This window comes from Salvelinus sp. IW2-2015, linkage group LG4q.2 (assembly GCF_002910315.2).
Source record: "Salvelinus sp. IW2-2015 linkage group LG4q.2, ASM291031v2, whole genome shotgun sequence".
Lineage (NCBI taxonomy): Eukaryota > Metazoa > Chordata > Actinopteri > Salmoniformes > Salmonidae > Salvelinus > Salvelinus sp. IW2-2015.
The window spans coordinates 10968572-10979036 of NC_036843.1; the positions used below are offsets into that span (position 1 = coordinate 10968572).

The following is a 10465-nucleotide window of genomic DNA, read 5'->3' on the forward strand; positions in this document are numbered from 1 at the left end:
CTCTACTCCACTGCAGGATTTGCATAGTGGAGTCTATTATCTCCAATAGAAGGATCAGATTACAGAGCTCTGGGCTCTGGGAGAGGGGGAGAGGAGAGATGTACTAGGGTACATAACAGGGAAGCAACAGGATCCTGCTAAGCACGCGATCATGGGATCGACAGGCTCTTTTACTCAGGGCAGGAAACACATATCTGCAGATGTTCAACATCTGGGACACATCACTAACTATACCATGGGAACTAAATCAAATGCACTATACTGTCCGTCTATATGCATCACTCTACTCTTTATCTTAGTCATGGAGATGAATCATTTCATGAAGTGGACTAGTACATTAAACAGATGCAAATAAATATAGATCTATGTACTGTACTGCTGATTTCATTTTTGTTTACCCACGTGGTACAGTAATTGTTTTATTGATTTAATGATTAATTCATTATTAATTCATTATTAATTTATTCACCAGGTAGAGTTGATTTTCAAGAGTTTTGATTGAAAAGGGCTCTGTTGCGTTTTGGTCGAGTAATATGCACATTTGAGCAGTGCTTAAAAAAAGAGAAGGTTTGGTGCAATGTAAAGCAGACTTGATCTGAATCTGTCTTAGTGGACATGAGATGAAAACTGGGGAAAGTGGAGCAGAGGACGAGATGAGAACGCTACATAATTACCTGAATGCAGAGAGATAGTAACTGGCATACTGCACTCATTGTCCTGTCCAATGCTGATGGTATCAAAAACAATATACATACCAGCCAAAGGGAAGTCCCCTGAGGAAAGAGTGAAAAAGTTCAAATAAAGCTGGACATCCCCATGGACAGGCTGGAGAGAGACTAGAGGATTTTATGCAATGCTGTGTTTTTTTCCTGGCAGTTCTTGGCTCTAGCGATCACTCACAGCAATAAGCCTTCTCCATTAATGCAAGTACGTTTAAAGAGATTCCTGGCATCTATAAACTCTGTCAATACTTTCTTTATGAAAGGAGTCAATTAATTTCTGTGACAGCATTGCAACAACAATCAATGCCACTCAGTGAAAAGTTGTGTCAAGTTATCTTAAAGAGATTGCATCCTATAAGGAGAGCTTGTCAGTAAAGGTACACTTTATTGGATGACAATGACTTGTAAAATGGAGTTTAACTGACCCTGTCTCACTTATTCAACTTACACCACTTTCATTCTTGACATGAATCAAAAGACCTTTCATGGCCGATAACAGAAAACAACAACCTTAAAACAAAAAACATCTGAGATTTTGTTCTCCCTCTCAGCTAAATGGTTAGAACTTGCTATCAATTCTGCTGACCTGGAGCAGCGGTTCTCATGGTCATTGGAGTCTGACTGGGTTCTAGGACACTGTTAGTCCACGCTATGCTAGAGCATCGGAGGCAATCTGTTTTGGCTTCCAATGTTAAAGTCTAATTGCCCTGTCTATGGCCAGTTAATAAATACTTGTTTCGCTTATCCGGGAGAGAGACGAGTGGAAGACAGCGTTCAGTACCACCTCAGGGCATTATGAGTACCTCGTCATGCCGTACGGGTTGATGAATGCTCCATCAGTTTTACAATCCTTTGTAGACAAGATTATCAGGGACCTGCACGGGCAGGGTGTAGTGGTGTATATCGATGACATTCTGATATACTCCGCTACACGCGCCGAGCATGTGTCCTTGGTACGCAGGGTACTTGGACGACTGTTGGAGCATGACCTGTACGTCAAGGCAGAGAAATGCCTGTTCTTTCAGCAGGCCGTCTCCTTCCTAGGGTATCGCATTTCCACATCAGGGGTGGAGATGGAGAGTGACCGCATTGCAGCCGTGCGTAATTGGCCGACTTCCACCACGGTAAAGGAGGTGCAGCGATTTTTAGGGTTTGCCAATTACTACCGGAGATTTATCCGGGGTTTTGGCCAGGTGGCTGCTCCCCAGGGGGGTCCTGTACGGTTGCAGTGGCGGCTGACGCGGACAGGGCTTTTGGACAGCTAAGAACTCTGTTTACTTCGGCTCCCGTGCTGGCCCATTCGGATCCCTCTTTGGCGTTCATAGTGGAGGTGGACACATCCGAGGCTGGTATAGGAGCCGTGCTCTCACAGCGCTCGGGTATGCCCCTGTGCTTTCTTCTCGAAGAAGCTCAGCCTGGCGGAGCGTAACTATGATGTGGGGGACCGGGAGCTGTTGGCTGTTGAAAGCGTTGAAGGCGTGGAGACATTGGCTTGAGGGGGCTAAACACCCTTTCCTCATCTGGACTGACCACCGCAACCTGAAGTACACCCGGGCAGTGAGGAGACTGAATCCTCGTCAGGCAAGGTGGGCCATGTTCTTTACCCGTTTTGTGTTTACCCTGTCCTACAGACCAGGTTCCCAGAATATGAAGGCAGACGCACTGTCCCGGCTGTATGACACAGAGGAGCGGCCCATGGATCTGACTCCCATACTCTCGGCCTCTTGCCTGGTAGCGCCGGTCATGTGGGAGCTGGGCGCGGACATTGAGCAGGCGTTGCGTACAGAGCCCGCTCCCCTCCAGTGTCACGTCGGGCGTATGTACGTTCCGTCTGCTGTCCGTGACCAGTTGATCTATTGGGCCCACACGTCACCCTCCTCTGGTCATCCGGGGATCGGTCAGACGGTGCGCTGTCTGACTGGGAAGTACTGTGTGCGGCTCTCCTTTATTTTCAAGTACTGTTGGCCCACCTTGGCTAAGGACGTGAGGGTTTATGTTTCCTCCTGCTCGGTGTGTGCCCAATGTAAGCCTCCGAGACACCTGCCCAGAGGTAAGCTACACCCCTTACCCGTTCCACAACGATCTTGGTCACACCTGTCGATGGATTTTTTTTAACCTTTTGTCAATAGGGGGAGCTGTTAGCACTTTTTTTTTGTTGACATTGCCAAATTAAACTGCCTAGTACTCAATTCTTGCTCGTACAATATGCATATTATTGTTATTATTGGATAGAAAACACTATGCTCTAGTTTCATAACCGTATGGAATTATGTCTCTGAAGGGAACAAGAACTATTCTACAAGCACTTTTCCTGACAGGGAGTGAGATTTCAGAATCTTGGCTCTGGTCCAGGTCAGTTTTAATGTCACCTCAGTGTGAATGGCTATAGAGGATACAAACCACGGCCTGACGGCCTTCTCTAGTCGTCAGAAGTGGTGACCAATTTGAAGTGGAGTTCGATTGCCGAATCAGCGCCTGTACTAAAACACCAAAGACCGGGAAGTAGGTTTTCTTTTGTACCCTGCGCTCGGACGACACGATAGACGGTCGGACTGGCCTCTTCCAAGCCTTGGTTAGCCGAATATATCCGGGGTCTATGTTTATTACTCGATATAGGTGTTAAAAACATCATAAGTAGTTAATTTAAACATCGTATAGCAAATTTATATCCGTTTAGTGCGATTTTTGAGGCATTTATTTTGTGACGCCCTTCCATGAGCTGGGCACTTTTCCTGTACATACGAACGTTAGTGGCCATTTCGACGGGAACAAGAGGACATCTTTCGACCAAAAGACGATTAGACCGGAAAGGATACATTGCCCAAGATTCTGATGGAAGAACAGCTCATAGTAAGAACTTATTTATGATGATAATCGCTGTTCTGTAAAATGTTAAACGCAATTAATCGCCATTTGTTTTGTGTAGCTTCGCTTTGGCGGACCCGGTATTGCCACAGTAAGGATAATTTTATAAATGAATTCAGCGATTGAATTAAAACTAAGTTGTCTTTCGATTTCTGTCAACCCTGTATTTTTTAGTCAAGTTTATGATTAGTATCGATTGAACTAGATCACTCTCAAAGATGGCGCCCGACATTTCAGGCCAGTTTTGCTACATTCTCATTGTATAACCACGTTTTGTGTGCTAAATATGCACATTTTCGAAACAAACTCTATATGTATGTTGTTTTATTGATGTTACAGGAGTGTCATCGGAAGAATTCTGAAAGGTTAGTGAAAAAATTAATATATTTTGGTGATATAACGTTATCGCTCCCTTTGCCTTGAATTTCATGCTGGGTGCGGGGGTAGACGGTTGGGGCAGCGATGGGTGGATGCTGAGAGGTAAAGCGGATTTAGGTTGTGGGGTGGGGTGGTCGGCCTGGGTGGTGGGGGTTGAAGAGACGGCTGGTAGAGAAAGGTGCTGGAGGAAGGTAGGTTGGTCTGGGGAGAGGGTCACAAGGGATCTGTGGGGCGCTGTGGGCAGTTGGCGGTAGTGCGCGGTTTGGTGCGAGGTTTTATGAAGGAGTAGTTTGGGATGAGGAAGGTAGAGAGGAGTTGGTAGGGATGACGACGGGTCTCGTGCTGGTAAGTGAAGGGATGGTCTAGTGCGCGAGGGTCTCGTCTCTGTTTTGGCGCTCCGCTCTTCGCGTGGGTTGTGGGTTAGAAGGAAGGCGAGCGTAGGGGAAGGTACTGACAGAGGAGCAACGGTGGTCATGTAGCGCGAGAGGTTGAGCGTCGATGCAGTGAGAGGAAGCGATTTGGCATAAGAGAATAGAGCAAAGCGATAGCAATGGGAAGAGCAGCAGAATGCTTGTTGGAGAGTTGCAGACAGAGGTAGGTGGGGTCAGGATTGGTGGCGTAGAGGCGTGGGTGTTACAGCGAAGAACACAGATGAGATCGGGTGGGGGGAGATAGGGCAGTACCGACGATGTGCGGCCGGGGGGGGGGGGGAGAGGACGTGGGGAGGGTACCCCGAAGCGGGATGAGAGGTTCGAAGCGAAAGGGGAGCGGATTAGAAGCGGGGTAGATGTCGGATCACGCGAGAGAGAGGTATGGAGTAAGGTGTTGTGTTTCACGTGAGAGCCTCTCTGCAGATCTTGCCGGAGTGAGCAGGCTTGCCGTGTGAAAGCATCATAAAAGCAGAGCAGTGAGGCGGATATTGAGGAGTTTGGGGTTCGAAGAAGTGGTGCGATATCGGTAGCCAGCAAAAAAACGTGGGGGTGGGGTAGTACAATGGAGGAGAGTGAGTAGCAGAAACTGCGCTGAGGAGAAGTGTCGGCGCCAGCGGTGGGTGAGAGTGATGCTAGTGCTGAATCGGATGAAGCGTAATGCGAGTGAGAACTTTACTAGAGAAGGGTACGAGAGGGTTGACAGAAAGTCGAGAGAGGACACGCGTGTGAGTTCGTTGGAATTGCGAGTCGCGTGAGGGAGTGGTGGACGTTCTGAGAAGTGGTGATGCGCCTACGGTGTGCGAGATACCCGTCCGCCACGGAGAGGGCGAAGGGCGGGTAGCGAGCAAGAGAGGGCAGAGGAAGTGGCGGGGAGTAATGAGGTGGCGTTTAGACGAGTGTTGAAGCAGGGGGAAGGCAGCGAGGGATTGGTAGGTCAGGTGGCATAGGAATGAGTTGCGGTGGAGCTGGGATGGGAGGCGGGGTGGTTGGCTGCCAGCGAGGAGAGGTGCTGGTGGGGCGGAGGATGGAGTGGCGGGCTGTGTGGCTAGGCGGGGGGTCGTAGGAGTCGGTTCTGTTTGGGATGCGAAGGAGAGTGGTCCTATGTGTGGGTCCCGTGCGAAGATGGCGCAGGGCTGTGGAGAGCTTCAGGTGGTACAGAAGAAGGTGCGCCAGGCGTCGGATGGGAAGGGGGCGGGTCGCACGAAAGTAGAGGATTTGCGCTCGGAAGGAAGTGCGGGTGGCATCTAGGGAGAGCGGGGATATGAGAGGATTGGCGGTATGGTGGTGAGGAAGGAAGCGGTGTGTAAGATGAGACTACCTGTATGATGTGTTTAACCGAGCCGGTATAAGGAGGTTAAAAGGAGCTCACAGAAGCAGGTCTGAGATTGTGTGAGATTAAGTTGTGGCTCTCTGACACCCGAAACTGGAACCTAACTACTACACGCACAAGGTTTCTTATTTGCACAAATGAACGTAGGCACACATGAGTGCTATCCTACTGAGCAAATCGAGTTCCTTTAATGCCAGGCCTGGGTTTGGATCAAAGCACCTTGTTATCCTTGCACTCTGCAAACAATTCATGGTTAAAGAGGAGAAGTATCTAAACCCAACCTGGTATTATATAGTGGGACAGAACAAAACGTTGCGCGTTATTTTGACCCCGCCAGTTGGTAACTTAGTTGGCTATATTGAGCTATGATTCCATCGGTTCCATATCAAAGACTAGTGTGGCTTATATATATCGGTCGTGGCTTTTTCACGAGTGAGTTACTTTGGCCCAGCCCTAGAGGGGCTCTCAATAGAATGCAAGTTTTTGTCCTAACATACCCAGAGCTATGAACAGTAGAGACTATGTTTACTCTGTCTATTCGGTCATACGATGGGGACCCATGATATTCGATCGCAAACACTATCTATGCTACACAGACTCCAAACCCCACAATTTGTAAGCGTGTAACAACTTCCTTAAATTTTTTTAAACAATATTGATAAACAATATCTGTGTAGTAACTGAGATCCAACAAGCGACTTGCAGACTAGTGCTTATAGTCATGCTTATAAGGATACTCCTCTATACTCATATGCTAAGATTCCTAATTACAAGCTACAAAAGTGTCAAGGTGGCTACCAATTAACAACTCGTACTCATACGAGTGAGCTCTATTGGAGACAGACTCACGATTTACATCAAGAATACACCAACGTCCCTGTTACAGGTAGGAATTACAATTACTAGCGCGGTGAGAATGGATGGCCAAACATATCTATTTACCATCTGACATCAAGCCGACTTCCTTACGTATAGGCCACCATAATTCTTCCAGTGTCTCACACGAGTTATAGAATATAGTAACCCAGGTGCAGATGCGTCTTTTACAAACTTCAATAAAACTCTAGCTAACAATAAATCAATAACTGAACCATCACCATATGTATAAACATGACGTCAACGTAAGATGTTCATGTCTACATTATTGATGTTTATCCAACAAGATTGGGTTGTCTTACAGTTATATCCTCAATTGACGACATTTTATTAAGTATTCAGAACAAAACACTGATGGCAAAACAACAGTAGTACAATATCATACAAAGCACCTAAGAACAATAATACCCATGCCTGTTTTGCATATGAACATAACTGGTCTATAGAAGAGTAAAACATATCATTACTACCGATATGTGGTTATGACCGAATACACACACTTAAAAAAATGACATCTGAATATTACATAGCAGCTGTTATTGAGAAAGTCAACTAGTATAGTGATAAGATAGCATCTTTACCTCTGGGCAGGCTTGGTGTAACTCGTGCGTGTTAAGAGGCTTAAACTCTCACATTGGACAGCTACACCACATAAAGAACTTCTCGTGTTGCGTCGAAGCATGAAGATGGAGAGAAAAACAATTCTAAACCCAACCCAGAAGCTAGTATAACGTTCCTCTAGAACACATCACCTGGCAATCGCGTAAGCACAAATCTAAGATACTATCTGTCATCCAAAAACAAGGAGTCAAAAAAAGGTTACACAGTACGCTTCGTCTCCAAAACAAAAAAAGAGTACTACACTTACGCTCGCAGTGTCAGGACTTCCTACCAAGCAGACCAATTCGCAAAACCCGAAGAGACTCAGTACCGCGTCCACCACATAATGACCTCACAGAGGGAAGGCCAAGAGTGTGCTAGCTGGGTCTTTTTTAGAATTTAAGATCAACAAGAGTGAACGTGGAGGGCTCAATCTAACAGTGTAAATCATTAATGTTTGCGTACGTTGGCGGCGATCTAGGCTATTACCCCGACAACAAGCTCGGCCTCCGAGCGTCGCACCCACAGCGTGGGAGTGCACATAGAGGAACTTTTGCTTTGCCAGTCAAGCCCAAATCTCACCATCAAGTTTAGCTTATCTGTGTGTCACGCTTGCTGTATATGTTCCAGCGGCTAGGCGCCGAGCGGAAACCACACCAACGCCAGGACTGAGTTTGGGAAACCCATGCATTACAGCGCGCAGACAAGGTGAAACTGTATTCTCTCCGAAGGCAACTTAAAATCGCTCCTACTAGCTTTAAACAGAGCGGTCCAATTCGAGTTAGCCACTCTCAGTTTTCACCCTGTCTGGTGTCTGATTAAAATGGCGCAAGTATAGTCAAAGAATTTGGGAACATTATTCTGTTCAACATAATAATCACACATTCAGACACTACAACAGAGGTCGCCAAGTCCCGTTGTGACGTCCCACGACTCCTCTTAGTCTAGCTTACCAACCAATACTTAACTTTTTGTATTCTCTAGGGATATCCCTTTATGATTCCTGCCACTTTTATATTGCTTACTACATTAATTTTTTGACTTAGTGTCAAAGTGGACTCTCTAAGTGGAAACCTTGTATTGGATCTGCATACAAAAGCATGTTACAGGAAAATATAAGAACAAAAAGAGTAGGTGCTTGCCTCGATGCAAGCTTCGTAATCTCAACAACCACGGAAATAGACCATGCCGATGTACAACTGCGTCCTTTCCGCAAGACAGAGCTATGAGCGGACTTGCCCAACAACCCGAGCGACTGGTGTGCGCGTCAACCTAAACCGTCATGACGATCTGACGCAGTTCGTCCCAGAGACGGTAAGATGCAGCCTACACACGAGGCCCCAGCTACCTTAGAGAAGTACCTGGGCCCTCTGACGCTCCTTCTGTCTTCCCTCCCCGTCTGCCTCACCTACCCTGTCATCTTTCCTGGTCGCTGGAGCGTTTGGTAACTTGGCTAACCTGCATCGTTCATCTCTCGCAACAAGGTTATGCGCACGTCTCACCAACTTACTACCTGTTCAGGCCTCGCCGTTGTCTAGACCTGCTGGTGCTGCTGCTGGCGTATTGCCTATCTGGAGCTTACGAGATGTGGCAGAACTACCCATTCCTCCTGGGCAAGGCGCTGCTACTTAAGACTTTCCTTGTTCAGACGGGTCTGCTTCGCCTCCATCCTTCAATGTGACGCGCCGCTCAGCGTGGAACCGCCTACATCGCTTGTAAGTGCACCCCCTGCGCGCCAAGTTACGTGTTGACGCACACACATTCCAAACGGGTCTTATGACCGTGTGGGGGATCTCAGTGCTATGTGGAACCGTGCCCAACACCAGCCTGCACGGCGCCCTCTTCTCCTCATCCCTGCAGTCGCGCTCAGCCTTCATGCGGGGCCTCACCACCAGGAAGGAAATCCCAGAGCAGCCATCTTACGCTGTCAAGCCCCGCCTGTTTAGATGTACAAACTTGACCATCCAAGTGACCACCCCTGCTTTTTCTTCATGCTTCCCATGTGACCATCAGCGCTCTCTTACCTACTACACGGCCTTGCAGCTCAAACGTTGAGAAGAATGCTCTCAGGTGTTGGAGGCTGAGACAAGCCTAGGCCAAACAGCTACTGCACACGTCCCGCAGTCAGCAGCAGAAAGCCCGGCGACGCCAGCGTCACAAGATGCTGTGTGAGTATTGCTAGCCTACCTCCTATTCTCCACCTCCCCCCTTGCGCGAGAGACTCGCCCGCCGGCCTCTTCCCTCAGCATCTTCGCACTAGAATCGGTACATATTCAATCATTTGCTATCATGCGCACGGATTAGCAGAGGCAATGTAATACTGGTGAGAGTTTTTCATTGAGACCCTCTCCCATTCCCCATGAATACCACTATTTGTAAGCTTCTCTAAAAGGGCGAGCTCTGTGCGAAGCGCCGTGGTCTACTATATGCCCATGGAGACATGTCTATTCTATCCGAGCGACTTACTTGACGTCCGTTCTTTACGATGCAATAGTATTATCTGACATTTCGTCGACACCCGTGTGGAACAACCATGGAGCTCTGCACAAGCAAGAGGATAAAACATATGCTACCGTAGCTTCAAGGACTGAGAGTTTAACAGTTGCATTGAGCCGGAACTCGAAGACCGGTAACAGTATCGTATGCCAACAAGTTTTTTTTGCGCAATGATAATTAGACTGAAAGGAGAAGTGTACAACTTAAGTTAGTTGGATACAATAGTAAGAGTAACTGGTTCAAAATTCCCATTGTACCTTGTTTGTAAACATCCCAGTTGCCACCTTTTTTTGTTTTGCCAACTGCAAACCTCAAGAGCATTTTATAAGATAAAAATAAATTGTCGAAAGACAGTGACCATATCCTTCGTCGATATATTTTTGATTGTGTCCCTCGGGCCAGTATTTAAAGAAACAGCAAAGACAACAAAAGGACAAATACCAAATGGTTTGTGAAATGATATCACAGATAAAATGAACCCGCAAAGACGCGAGAATTCAAGAGTGATTAAGCCGTTTAACCACACTCCCTCATGAGACTAACTCTATGGTGCCCCAATAGTAGGTAAAGTCTGATATGATCTCGGAATGTCTGTTAACAGTCCAACCTGCGCGTCACACCCGCCAACGAGCGCGATAGTGTGTGGCGTCCGTATAGTGAGTAAACGGCAGAGATTGCGTGCGTTTTGACATGAGTGTCAACCGGTTTCCAAACAAGAGCTCGCCCCATGGTTGACCTGGGGCTGATTGCTTATAGGCGGCCAGGCC

At 47.3% G+C, this 10465-nt stretch overlaps 1 pseudogene; it reads left to right on the forward strand.

Moving 5' to 3' along the window:
* Positions 1-8521: 8521 nt before the first annotated feature.
* On the forward strand, positions 8522-9384 carry LOC139027626 (neuromedin-U receptor 1-like; annotated as a pseudogene).
* Positions 9385-10465: the final 1081 nt, after the last annotated feature.